At 42.8% G+C, this 14,135-nt stretch overlaps 1 protein-coding gene across 1 annotated transcript in view; it reads right to left on the minus strand.

Moving 5' to 3' along the window:
* Positions 1-6,024, minus strand: part of HTR1E (5-hydroxytryptamine receptor 1E) — a 92,885-nt gene extending 86,861 nt beyond the window's left edge. The window contains exon 1 of the mRNA XM_019966986.2: positions 5,544-6,024. The gene's annotated coding sequence lies outside the window, so the exon portion shown is untranslated. The remainder of the gene's footprint in view (positions 1-5,543) is intronic.
* Positions 6,025-14,135: the final 8,111 nt, after the last annotated feature.

Raw genomic sequence — 14,135 nt, forward strand, 5'->3', positions numbered from 1 at the left:
AGACTAGGCCCTCTGCATTCTGTTTCCTTTATTTCCATTCTCTTGCCCTGAATTCTGTCTTGCAAGAAAGTTTTAGCTGATTCATCATCATCTCCTTCCTTTTTTTGTAATTGTGCTGCCAAAAGGAGGTAAAATTAAGGGGAAAAAAGCATATGATTCATAGGTCACCAGTTCAGGAAATATGAAGTAGTTCATGTTCCCTTTTAGGTGACTACTCATTACAATTCGGGGTGTGAGGGGTGCTGGGACAGAGGAAGGGACATGGGTGAGCTAGGGGAAAAAGTATCTGTGGCAGCAGCACAGGTTTGGGCAATTCTTTTCATCTTCTGAGAGCCAACAAATGCGCTCTAACTCATTCTCCTGTGTTCTCAGCCTTGGTGAAAGGAAACACTATTCACCAGGTTTAGAAACCTGGAAACAACTCAAATGCCCATTAACAGTAGAATAATTAATTAACCTGTGACTATTGTTGTTCAGCTGCTCAGTCGTGTTTGACTCCGTGACCCCATGGACTGCAGCACGCAGTCCTTCCCTGTCCTTCACCCTCTCTTGGAGTTTGCTCAAACTCATATCCACTGAGTTAGATGCTATCTAACCATCTTATCCTCCACTGCCCTCTTCTTTTGCCTTCAGTCTTTCCCAGCATCAGGGCATTCATATAATACAATGCAATTTCAACTACAAGTAACCAAGCTACTGTTATCACCGTCCACAAGAATGAATCTCACAAATGTAAGACTGAGCCAAATTGCAAAAGAAATCATTCTGTGGGATTTCTGTATCTATAAAGCTTAAAATAATCTATGATGCTGGAAGGCAGGTAGTGGCTTCATTTAGGGAGGAGGGTGAAGGAGTGACAGGGTGGGGACAGAAAGGGGATTTGTGTAATGGGGATGTTGTTTCTCATCTTGGTGGTGGTTAGTTACCTGGGTATGTTTACTTTGAGAAAGGTCACTGAGCTTAATGCTTACGATTTGTACACTTTTTGTATGTATATTATTCATGATAAATTCATTAAAAAATCCTGTAATGATCCCCCCAGGCCTACAGAGTCAAGCCCAAATTCACTGGCCAGCACAGTTTTCAGACCTTTTCTCTAGTGGTTCCCCTTGTGTGTGTTCACTCTACTCTGGATTTTCGCAGCTTCCTGAAAAGGACAGTAGGTCTGGAAGTTGGATGACAAATGCAGTTTTTAGATGAATGAACTGTGGGGTTGATAATGCTTACACTGCAGTGTCTTTGTTAGCACTGAATAAAAGAATATAAGTGCAGTTCATAGCACAATTCCTGAAGCATAGCAGATACTCGTGATAGTTCCTTCCTCCTCTCTCCCTTCTACCATCTATGAATGGACTTATGAAAACTCTGCACATTATTAGAATATTGTCGCTGAAGTCATTTTCTGGAAGGTATTGCCTATGAATCTCATTATCCATTCAGCAGACTTTACTCCAAAAAGGTACTGTGGCTTGTCTTTGATTCCCAAGAATACAGATCTTGACACAAATTTGACATTCTTGGGCAAGCTGTCCCAACCAAACCCATTCTTTCATGTTTAAGTCAGATCCTTTCTTTGGAAACATCACCATATGCCCACTATGATAAAGGGATAAAAAATGGCTGCAGATAAGGAGAGACATTGTCCAGGGTCTGGTTTTACTTTACCTGGTCACTTTAGGTAGATGGGGTTGTTAGAAGGATCTGAGAGCTTTCAAACTGCTGCTGCTGCTATTGGTTGCTATTTTTCAAAATATTACCTTCTCACTATAAAAATGCTTTCCTTCTCAAGCCAGATTTCATAAAAGACCTTCCATCTGGTCTGTACTGATAACTTGAATCTTGAGATGCTCATTCCTCTTACAACATAAAATGATCCATGTGTATAAGGACTGGATTTCACAGGTTCTTCCAAAGGATTTTGTCTTCCTAATCCTACAGCTGCATGTGTTGAGAACTGGTCACCAGGAGACAGCTCTAACAACAAATCTATTACAAGTATTCCTCTGCTGATGTGCATTTTTCAGAACTAAAAGAACTAAAATCTATTAGCACCAGGACCATAGCGAACCAGTGGATGAAACAAATAAAAAAATAAATGAAAAATGAAAAATAAAATCAGAATCAAACTGGTTTAGAATTTTCAAAGATTTTTTCCAATTTATTGTGATTTAGGATGTGGTAATTGACTGAATGAGCTGTATAAATTCTGGTCTCAGTTTCCTAATCCATAAAATGGGGAGATGAACACCAAATTATGACAAGGTGATGGGATATGTTGATGAAAGTATTTTCATTCCTAGGAAGACAAGACTTTGGAAGGATGACTGGACCCATGTTTTAGGATCCCCAGTACTTTTAGAAAATAACTCAGGGGCAAAGTCAGATGCTTTAAAGAGCCACTGCCCATTCTCCCCTTTTCTCTTCTCTATCCAGTCATCTATACCCCTCCCTATCCTTATAGTATTCTCATCTTCAGTGTTTCCCTGCAATTCATGTTCATATAATTTCCCACACATAAAAATGTGGGAGGTGGAGCAGAAAGGAGCATAAAGCATAAGAGGCCCAGATTCACCTTTATCTTGAGATGACCCTGAAAACATGTGGTATGAACAGTAAATCCTTATTTGGTTGAAATTCACATCTTGAGTAGCCTCAAGCTTATTTTCTCATGTAAATAAGCCTCCAGAAATAGAGACGTCCCCTCTCTGTAAAAATATTAGACTATAATCTTCTACTTTTAAAGGATAGTATAGAAATAGAAATAAAATTCCAAGAAAGACTACATAAAAATGAAAAAACAACCCATGTGTAAAGGTGAAATCAGATGCCTGGTTAGTGCCAAGATAACCCAGCAGGTCAGAGGCTTCCCTGGTGGCTCAGTGGTAAGGAATCTGCCTTCCAATACAGGAGACCCAGGTTCAATCCCTGGGTTGGGGAGATTCCCCTGGAGAAGGAAATGGCAATCTGTTCCAGTATTCTCACCTGGGAAATCCCATGGACAGAGGAGCCTGGCAGGCTACAGTCCAGGGGGTCACAAAAGAGTTGGACATGACTTAGCGACTAAACAACAACATCAACCCAGCAAGTCAGGGCCTGAGGTTTTCTACTTTCTATCTGAGCCTTGGGAGATCTTGAAGGTGATGGAGGGGGCTGTTAAAATGTCAATGAGGAGGTGCTTGAGACAGATGGGGACAAGGTGCTATTAGTAATGTAGCTCACTTCACTGTATCTCATCAAATAGCAGGAAATGGAAGTAGTGCAATGTCACCTGGGCTAGAGATGTTTCCTAGATTTTTGTTTCTTCTTAGGTACCATCACTGAGAATCTCTGACTTGTCTTGACTTGGTTATTTTCCTCAAAGGGATATAATAGTATTTACATGATTGATGCTGACCAGGCATCAATAAGAAGAAATGGTGAGCAGACGTTCTGAACAGATACCAGAAAGGTTAACAAAAGTGACATCAGGGCCAGTTGCAAAGGAGGCTGTGGCTCAGGTTTCAACATATGTCCAAGGGAACAAAGTGCCAGGAGTACTGGTCTGGGAATACACCCTGTGTAAAGTTACCATGGGCAGGAAAAGAGAAGAGAAGGAAAGCTTGAGTTTTCTATGTTGATTCACATGGAATTTTAAATCTGTCAGCTGGTTGACATAAATGGCCAATTTCTGAATACTTTTTAGTATGAAAATAGTCTGTAAAGTCTTCATCCCTCAAAATCTTCCCCAAAGGAACAATGATCACCTAAAGGAATGTTTGGGCATGCATTTATGCCAAGACTCTGTGGATCTGAGCCTTGATTGCATTATTTTTGAGCTCCATTTCAGCTCTTTCATGATGTCTCAATCTATACAGAGGTCTGCAGCAACCCTTGGGCTTCAACAGCCACATCAGGTGATGATGACATAATAGGTAAGTTCGATCAACAACAATGAATCAGGATCTGAATGAACTTCTCTGTGTAGCTCTCTAGTGATGAAATACATGGGCAGAAGTACTTCTTCCACTTTTATGCATAAAAATGGTTAGCTGTGGAGGAGCTGTGCAATTTTAGAAATAAGTAAAATACTTAGCAATTCTAGCTGTACTTAGCAATACTACAATACTAGCAAAATACTTAGTTTTAGGCCTCCCATTTAGGAGGCCTGCTTCATTTTCACATTTCTGTGGTCTGGGGGCTGAAAAAGACAGGCAGATATATTTCCTGCATTTGCTAAGTTGGCCTCAGACACCTCCATTCGTTTGTTTGTTGAAGACAGTGTCACCTCATTTAATTCAGCAGGAAAACAAGTACACCAGTAAGAGAAGAAAGACTGGATCATAATCTCCTCTGTATTTCAAATATGTTTTCCATGGAAGATACTGCACAGGGAGCCAGACCCAGGCCCTTGCTTCCTGCCCCTGGAAAAGGGTTAATTCAGGGAAGCCCTGGATTCACAAGTCCACCTTGGGTGTTTAAGGTCAAGCACTTTGCATCTGAGTGTAGAAACTATGGTAAGTACATATTGTGAAGCCATGTCAAGTTCAGACCTGAACATATACTACTGTGGAGCTGGGAGTAAGATAAGAATGGTAAGAGGACCCTGAACTATTTGGGAAAACACCCCTCCCCCAATCCACTTGACCATCTATTATTCCCTCCCAGACTCAGAGATTTGATGCAGGAAGTATGGAAGGACAACAAGGAAGGTTAGGAAGAAGCATCCTGGGAGGCTGACACCCTCTGTCTCATCCTTCTAAGCCAAGGACAAGCAGGCTAAGGTTGAATACAAGGTCCTACCCCAAACTGGACGCAGATGGAAACACATAAAAAATGTATATGATATTTTAACAATGCAAACCCTTGTTTGATCTTGAGGTAGGAGCAGGAGCCCCTTCCATTTAGCCTCAATTCCCTTTCATTTTCACTACGTAGAGGGCCAGTCTCTCACCTTGCAGAACTGGGTGGAAGTAGCTCAAGACTAAACTTCCCAGTCCCCACTTACAAGCTGTATTTGATAATTTAAGTAAATGAGTCAGCCCCATCACCTCCCCACACGGGTATTTTCTTTCTCAGGATAGAGCACATCATAATTTTCTGACCGCTGGAGCAACAGTGCAGTCCTTTCTCATCAAAGGTTTTCCCATGAGCGTGGGCTCTGCACCTCCCTCGTGGTCTCGCGGTCCCCGCAGCACAGCCCTCTCCGCGGAATTTCCATTTAAGTTTTTTTCCTCCAAGCACCCCTTTCCCACAATTTATTTAATTTTTAAGCTGCTCAAATCCTTTTGCAAGGAAGTAGGATAAAATTCTCCAAGCATAGTTCTACACAATGTCGACATTCAGGTTTCACACATTTGGGGGATTGTTTGACCGAGAACTGTGTCCCGTGCAAAGAATTCTGGAGGCAGGCACGGCGCCCGAGCGACCCCAGTCGTTGCCCTCCCAACCCCCGCCGCCTTTGAACCAAAGACCAGGCAGAAATCCGCCAGCCCGCAACGGAGCCCCTGCCCGGAGACGGGGTCAAGGGAAAGCCGAGGGCGTTTCGGAAGGCGTGCGCCCCTCACCTTGTGGACGGAGCGCGCAGCCGCCGCGCCCTGGGCGAACCCGGGCGTCCTCTGGTTCCAGAAGTCTCACTCCGAGCCGCTCCTTCTGCTCCCGAGCGTTACCAAAGCGCCGCTTCTCACCGCACCCGGCTCCAGGGCTCGCCGAGCCGGTGCGCTGGCCCCTCGGGCGCCCTTTGCCCGCGCGGTGCCCCCGGGCTGCGGCAGACCCGGCCGGGAGCGCGGCGCGCAGGGCGGCAGGAGCTGCGCTCCGCCAGGTCTGGGTGCCGGGACTGGGAGAGGCGGCGAGAGCGAGAGCGAGAGCGGGGAGGACCAGGAGGAGGAGCAGGAACAGGGGGCAGTCTGTTAAATCGACCGGTAGGTTACAGCCCTCCAGGACACCCTTGAACCGAGAACGGGGTGGGTGGGGTGAAAAGGTGGGCCGGGGTGCAATGCGGAGAGTGGTGGTGGAGGAGAACCAGGGGCTCGGAGCCCCGAGGTTCTTCAGGTCTTGCTTAGGCTGTAAAAGAGAAATTCTGGAGCTGATGGCGCCCCAGGGCTCCCACTTGCCAACGCTAGAGGGCAGCGCTGGCCACACTATAAACTTGGCCTATGGGGGTGGGGGAAGTGGACGAGGGTCCGGCCTCTTAAGCCCTTTGCTGGCGGTGGCTAGTGGGTGCCCAGGAGAAGCAGACCCCGTTCTCCCCTCCCGTGGCCAGACTGGGTTGGGAGACAGAGGAAAAGAAAGGAGTTGGCAGATTCGGACATTGTCTTTCTGCGGACATTGTCTCTCTCCAGAGGCAAACCCTCTGGAGGTGAATTATTACACAGATGTCCTCAAGGGGAAAATTTCGGTCAACATCTACAGGATGCTTTAAGGAGAGGGATGGGAAGAAGAGGGTGGGGAAGTAGTGGAGGCAAATTGGGATGGGGAAAAGTGGAAGGGGCAGAGAGATGGGGGAAGGCAGAGAAGAAAAGGAGAAGGGAGTGGGTTGGAGCTGACTTTTCGGATTGGCAGGAGCTTTTGTGATCTTCATAATGTTCCAGGAGTACCCACCTGCCGCAAGGCCAGAGAAATTTACTTGGGAGGGACATTATGGAATCCTGGTGCTGCTGCTGAAGGAAGCTTCCCTAGGGCTAGTTGGTTATCTCCTGTCTGGAACCTTGGTGGCTCTGAACCCATGAGGCTTTATATAAGTTGATTCCATATTTCAGGGGTAAAACCAAATTATTTGAACCACAACCCTCGCAGATGGCAGAGGAGACAAGGAAGCAACGAAATGAAAGAGACAATTTTACATAGACAATGTGATTTGTAGACAGCTTGTTATAATCTTCACGTTGAAAGGATATTGGAACTTCTGCAGACAACCCTTGTGTTTCCCGAAATACTTGCCTTACTGCTTATCTTTCTTGTGTGTAGCCTTGTGGCTAAACGGAGAAGGCGATTTCCGCCCCCCAATAGCTTGGCATTTCTAAAACAAATGAAATCCTCTTCTTCAACTCAGAAAGCAAGCATGTGTACCCTTCTTCCTGCCTTCTGGAGTGCCTCTCAGGATCAGCAGGGACTGGGTGATGGGTAGGTAGGAGAATTTCACTGAACAGGGGAAAGGAAAGTTGACAAACTGAAGTCTTGAATTGTGATTTGTTTTTGTCAATCCTGTTAAACTAAGAGAAAGGGCTTATGTGGACTAAAGCCTAATAGGAGGATTGGATGGAAGGATTTTTTTTTTCTGCCAAAGAAGATGGTATTTATAAGTTATCATTTTAAAAATTAATTTTTTTTCATTTTTTAATTGAATGAAAGATTCTTTTAAAAATTTGATTTTATTTATATTTTGTATTATTAAAATTTTAAAATTATTTAATTCTTAAAGGTTGCTTTCCATTTGCAGTTATTACAAATTATTGGCAATATTTCCCATGTTGTCCACTATATCCCTGCGCCCATGTTATACCCAGTAGTTTGTGCTTCCCACCCCTCCAGCCCTACGTTGCCACTACCCCCTCTGCCCCTAACCACTGGTTTGTTGTCTACGTCGATGAGCCTGCTTCTTTTTTGTTGTTGTTGTATTCACTAGTTTGTTGTATTTTTTAGATTCCACATATAAGTGATATCATACAATATTAGATTCTTTAAATTCTGTAGTGCTTTACAATTTTCAAAAATTTCACATACATTATTTTATATAATCCCATAATAACTCCTCCCCTCCCCTCCTCTACTGTATGGTCCCTCCCCACTGGTAACCTCTCCCCACTGGTAAACAGTAGTTCTCTTTATCTGTGAGTTTGCCTCTTTCTGTATTATTTACTGGTTTGTTGTGTTTTATAGATTCCACATGTCAGTGATATATATGGTATTTGTCTTTCTCTGACTAACTTATTTCACTCAGCACAATGGCCTCCAAGTCCATCCATGTTGCTGCAAGTGGCAAAATTTCATTGTATTATATGGCTGAGTAGTGTTCCATTGTATATATGTGCCACATCTTTTTTATCCATTCATCTGTTGATGAACACATAGATTGCTTTCATAACTGGGAAGTTATAAGTAATGCTACTGTAAACATTGGAGTGTATGTATCTTTTTTAATTCAGTGCAGTTCAGTTTAGTTCAGGTGCTCAGTCGTATCCAACTTTTTCAATCCCATGAGCTGTAGCATGCCAGGCTTCCCTGTCCATGACCAACTCCCTGAGCTTGGTCAAACTCATGTCCATTGAGTTGGTGATACCATCCAACCATCTCATCCTCTGTTGTCCCCTTTGCCTTCAGCCTTTCCCAGCATCAGGGTCTTTTCCAATGAGTCAGTTCTTCGCATTAGGTGGCCAAAGTATTGAAGTTTCAGCTTCATCATCAGTCCTTCCAATGAATATTCAGGACTGATTTCCTTTAGGATTGACTGGTTTGATCTCCTTGTTGTCCAAGGGACTCTCAAGAGTCTTCTCCAACACCACAGTTCAAAAGCATCAGTTCTTTGGTGCTCAGCTTTCTTTATAGTCCAACTCTCACATCCATACATGACTACTGGGAAAACCATAGCTTTGACTAGATGGACATTACTTTGCCAACAAAGTAATGTCTCTGCTTCTTAATATGCTGTCTAGGTTGGTCATAGCTTTTCTTCCAAGGAGCATGCGTCTTTTTATTTCATGGCTGCAGTCACCATCTGCAGTGATTTTGGAGCCCAAGAAAATGAAGTCTGTCACTTTTCCCACTGTTTCCCCATCTATTTGACATAAAGAGATGGGCCTGGATGCCATGATCTTTGTTTTTTGAGTGTTGAGATTTAAGCTAGCTTTTTAACTCTCCTCTTTCACTTTCATGAAAAGGCTCTGTAGTTCCTCTTTGCTTTCTGCCATATGGGTGGTGTCATCTGCATATCCAAGGTTATTGATATTTATCACAACAATCTTGATTCCAGTTTGTGCATCATCCAGCGTAGCATTTCGCATGATGTATCTGATGCTGGGAAAGACTGAAGGCAGGAGAAGAAGGGGATGACAGAGGATGAGATGGTTGGATGCATCATCACCAACTGCCTCATCACTGAGTCCATCACCGGCTTTATGGACATGAGTTTGAGCAAGCTCTGGGAGTTGGTGATGGACAGGGTAGCCTGATGTGCTGTAGTCCATGGGGTTGCAAAGAGTTGGACATCATTGAGTGACTGAACAGTATTGAACTGAACTCTGCATATAAACTAAATAAGCAGGATGACAATATACAGCTTTGACATACTCCTTTCCCAATTTGGAACCACTCTGTTGTTCCGTGTTCAAGTCTAAGTGTTGCTTCTTGACCTGCACACAAATTTCTCAGGAGGCAGGTCAGGTGGTCTGGTATTCCCATCTCTTGAAGAATTTTCCACAGTTTTTTGTGATCTACATAGTCAAAGACTTTGGCATAGTCAATAAAGCAGAAGTAGATGTTTTTCTGGAATTCTCTTGCTTTTTCAATGATCCAGTGGATGTTGACAGTTTCGTCTCTGGTTCCTCTGCCTTTTCTGAATCCAGCTTGAACATGTGGAAGTTCTCAGTTCTTGTACTGTTGAAGCCTAGCTTGGAGAATTTTGAGCATTACTTTGCTAGCATGTGAGATGCATGTCATTGTGCAGTAGTTTGAACATTCTTTGGCACTGGCTTTCTTTGGGATTGGAATGAAAACTGACCTTTTCCAGTCCTGTGGCCACTACTGAGTTTTCCAAATCTGCTGGCATATTGAGTGTAGCACTTTCACAGCATCATCTTTTAGGATTTGAAATAGCTTCCTGGAATTCTGTCACCTCCACTAGCTTTGTTTGTAGTCATGCTTCCTAAGGCCCACTTGACTTTGTACTCCAGGATGTCCTGCTCTAGGTGTTTTGTTTTTGTTTGGATGTATATCCAGGAGTGGAATTGCTGGGTCAAATGGTAGGTCTGTTTAAGTTTTTTGAGAAACCTCCATGCTGTTTTCCACAGTGGCTTCAGCAAATCCAAATCATCATTTTGAAATACGGTTGATGATAGAGGTGTTATGTAAAAATAAACAGAATAAGAATCATTCCTCATCTATAAAAAGGAACTCATAGAAACAAAGTTTTTTAGATACCCCTGGAGTAAGTAAGGGCATGGTCTTTCTTACTCTGGCAACTCTGGAGGCCTTTCAGGAGATAAAGGCAATTTGAGTTCATTCCATTTTTTAATTTTTTAGATAAATTAATTTATCTATTCTTTGATTATTACAGTGTAGGCAACTATGGAAACATATCATACACTTGGAAACTCTGCTGCACATACCTCAGAACACCCCTGCTTTGGCAGATTTCAGCTTTGTGAAGCTCATGGTTATTTTCAAAGCTATTAATTAACTTCTGGAATATATTTTACCAGTTTTAATGAAAGTTAACATCTGCCTAATTAGGAGCTGATAATTCAATTTGTGGATTGCCCATTTGAATTTCCACGAGGCTCTGTGAGTGCTTTAACATTGTAGGTGTATGTGAATCACGTACTGATTTCACATAGAGAACTCCTTGTAAGTTAAGTTTAAAAAGCATCTATGAGGATTGAGTTGGAGCCCTGAGCCTATGGCATAACAAATTGATCAACTTGTAGTGAGAGCTCAAAAGTCATTATGAAGGAATTAACTGATCAAATTTATTCATTCAAAAATGTTAATGAATGAGTACCCTGTTCCAAGCATTGTACCCCCTGAGCCAACTTCTGGGGATACAATAAAGAATGTAGTTTAATTCACTGATTCACAAACAAGTAAATCCAGTCCTTAGTAATAGTTGGGCAAATAGGGAAGTCCAGAGATCTGTGGGAACTCAGAGGGGAATCTAATCCAGCTTGAGTGATAGCTGGAGGTGGGGGTGGTAGCTGTGCATGTACTGGAGGAAGGTGGTTGAAGCAGTGGGGAGTGGGAAGAATGATGAACAATGCATTGACTCCTAGACACATCCCAGTCACATTTATTAGCTTTCCACATGGATGCTGAAACCTTACTTTAATATCTGAGGAAGCAAATATGCACATTTTCCTACCAGAAGCTCCCTAGAAGCTTTTAAAGGTAGGGACTGTGTATGACTTGTTCATCTCACCTGTAAAGAGAAAAGTTAAGACCCTGGTAGACATTTATCTGTAATTTCCTACCTCCACTGTGGAAGTAGGAATGAAGTGAGAAGGGAACAGGTTGTGGTGGGGAGGTGCTCACATTAAGTGAGCTCACAGAATCCTAGATGATTCCATACGTTGGCCCACCAGACAATTCCAACAGCTATATGACATAGTTCTTCTCTCTTTTGCTGTTGACTTAAAAAAAAATGAGCTTCCAGTTCCTTCAAGATTTGTTGTTGTTTTTTAGTTGCTAAGTCATGTCTAGCTCTTCACAACCCCATAGATGGCAGCATGCCAGGCTTCCCTGATCTTCACTATCTCCTGGAATTTGCTCAAACTCATGTCCATTGAATTGGTGATGCTATTCAACCATCTAACTCTTTCTAGATTTATGGTGTGACAAAAACCAGAGAGAGAGTATGAGATGTGTACAGTTAACTTTCTGTGTTAGTCAGTTCTCAGGAAGTTCCACTGTGAACAAAGCATAACTTTGAAATTTCAGTGGCTTATTACAGCAAAGGATTGTATCTTGCCCATAGTACATATAAACTGTGGACTAGTGGGTTTACTCCACATGTTTGTCCTGAGACACAGACCGATGGAGCCAGACTATTCTTAGGCAGAGGGAAGGGTAATGGCAGAACATCACAATGGTTCTTAAAGCTTTTGCTTACTTATAAGGTTAATCATTTCTGCTCACATTCCATTTGCTAAAGCAAATCATGTGGTTGAGTCTGATGTCAAATGACTTTCTCTTAGTGGGAGGGATTCCAGGGAAAGGCTCTGTAAATGAGCCTGAGTGACAAATATAGTCAACAAAGTATTCAACTGACAAGTCTCCAGCCATGCTTTTGAATGCTTTTCTCTTTAAAAATCTTCATTTATTGAGTCTATTGGCTAATGATGTTCACCAAACTTAGGATGGGGTGGGGGGGCAAAATAGTAAATCTAGGTTGATGAACTTAACTGATTAGGCTCTGTCATCAGAATCCAGACTTCATAGGAACAGCTGTCCTTGCACTATGAAAAAGCTCCATTCTCTGGCAACATACTGGCTCTTTCTCCATGTGTTGTTGTTGTTCAGTTGCTAAGTTGTAGCTGACTCTGCGACCTCACAGATTGCAGCATGTCAGGCTTCCCTGTCCTTCACCATCTCCCAGAGTTTGCTCAAACTCATGTCCATTGAGTCGGTGATGCCATCCAACTGTCTCATCCTCTGTCGTTCCTTTCTCTTGCCTTCAATCTTTCCCAGCATCGAAGTCTTTTCCAATGAGGCGGCTCTTCACATCAGGTGGCCAAAGTATTGGAGCTTCAGCTTCAGCATCAGTCCTTCCAATGAATATCCAGGGTTGATTTCTTTTAGGATTGACTGGTTTGATCTCCTGGCAGTCCAAGGAACTCTAAAAGTCTTCTCCAGCACTACAGTTTGAAAGTATCAATTCTTTAGCACTCAGCCTTCTTTATGGTCCAACTCTCACATCCATACATGACTACTGGGAAAACCAAAGCTTTGACTATATGGAACTTGTCAGCAAAGTGACGTCTCTGATTTTTAACATGTTGGCACATCTTAATATCTGTTCCCATGAAGAAATAATAAAGGCAGACTAGGTAGGTTAGGGCAAACCTAACAAGGATAAAACCTCAGGCTCCTGGGATATAGACAGGGACCTAATGGTCAGTACCCTTCTTATCAAAAATGATCATGAGAAGCAGCTCACTCAGTGATGAGCAGAAATACCATAGTTGATTTTTAATGAATATAGCTTGCACATCTCCCACCTAAAAGTTTGAAACATATATAGAGGACCTGGTGCCTATCCTCAAGGAGCTCAGAGTTAAGGTTGGTGAAGGAACTTCCATGGATGACTTCATAGAAGAGCTGAAGGAGGAGTTAGGAGAAGCCCACATGGAGGAGTTAGGACTCAGCTGAATTTGGAAAGATGTGGAGAGAATGAGTGGGCTTTTTCAGTGTAGGACTGATCTCTCTACTTTGGTTCCTGTCTTCCTGCCCTTGGGAAAAGGAGGTGCTTGGGGTAAATACTTTGCTTAGGGTCATACAAGTGGTATGTGCTGAACTGAGGTTTGAACCCATGACTAACTCTAAAGCTTGTTTTTTTTTTTTTCATTCTATTGGAGTGTGATCCCCAAGATGGGCTGATGGAGTTCTGAGGAAAGCTTAGTTATGGGAGTAAGTGGACTTTGGAACTCGGGCTCATGAAACAGGGATTCTTGTGGGAGTATTTGACTGTGGGAATGGTTGTGGGGGGGATGGGCCACAACAGAGTGCCTTAAAATGTTTTTATTATTTTTATTTTTATAAGTAACATTATTACTTTGTGTAGAGAATGACAGCTTTCAAAGCACTTTGTTTTCAAAACTGAGCAATGTCAAATCAATTTTTAAGAAAGAAACAGGGTTTACAATATAACATATTAAGTGGCAGTAATGCCTTCACTTTGTATTTATTAGTTTAATAGCTTGATTGAGGTTTAATTTATACAACATAGCTTGCAATCACTGTGAACATACAATGGTTTTAGTAGCTTAATAGAGTTGTGCAGCCATCACCACAGTCCAGTTGTAGAACATTTCCAGTGACTCCCAAACTTCCCGCATGCCCGTTTACAGTCAATTTCCCTCCTCCCACACCTATCCTAGCCACTGATCTGCTTTGCCTCTATAAATTTGCAGATCAGTACATAGAATAAATATGCAATATTTTGTGTGTGGCTTCTTTTACTTGGAAAAATGTCTTTGGTTTCATCAGTATACATGTAACACTGCTGCTGCTAAGTCACTTCAGTCGTGTCTGACTCTGTGCGACCCCATAGACGGCAGCCCACCAGGCTCTCCCGTCCTTGGGATTCTCCAGGCAAGAACACTGGAGTGGGTTGCCATTTCCTTTTCCAATGCATGAAAGTGAGAAGTGAAAGTGAAGTTGCTCAGTCTTGTCTGACTCTTAGTGACCCCATGGACTGCAGCCTACCAGGCTCCTCCGTCCATGGGATTTTC

The sequence above is a fragment of the Bos indicus genome, chromosome 9 (genome assembly GCF_029378745.1).
Source record: "Bos indicus isolate NIAB-ARS_2022 breed Sahiwal x Tharparkar chromosome 9, NIAB-ARS_B.indTharparkar_mat_pri_1.0, whole genome shotgun sequence".
Lineage (NCBI taxonomy): Eukaryota > Metazoa > Chordata > Mammalia > Artiodactyla > Bovidae > Bos > Bos indicus.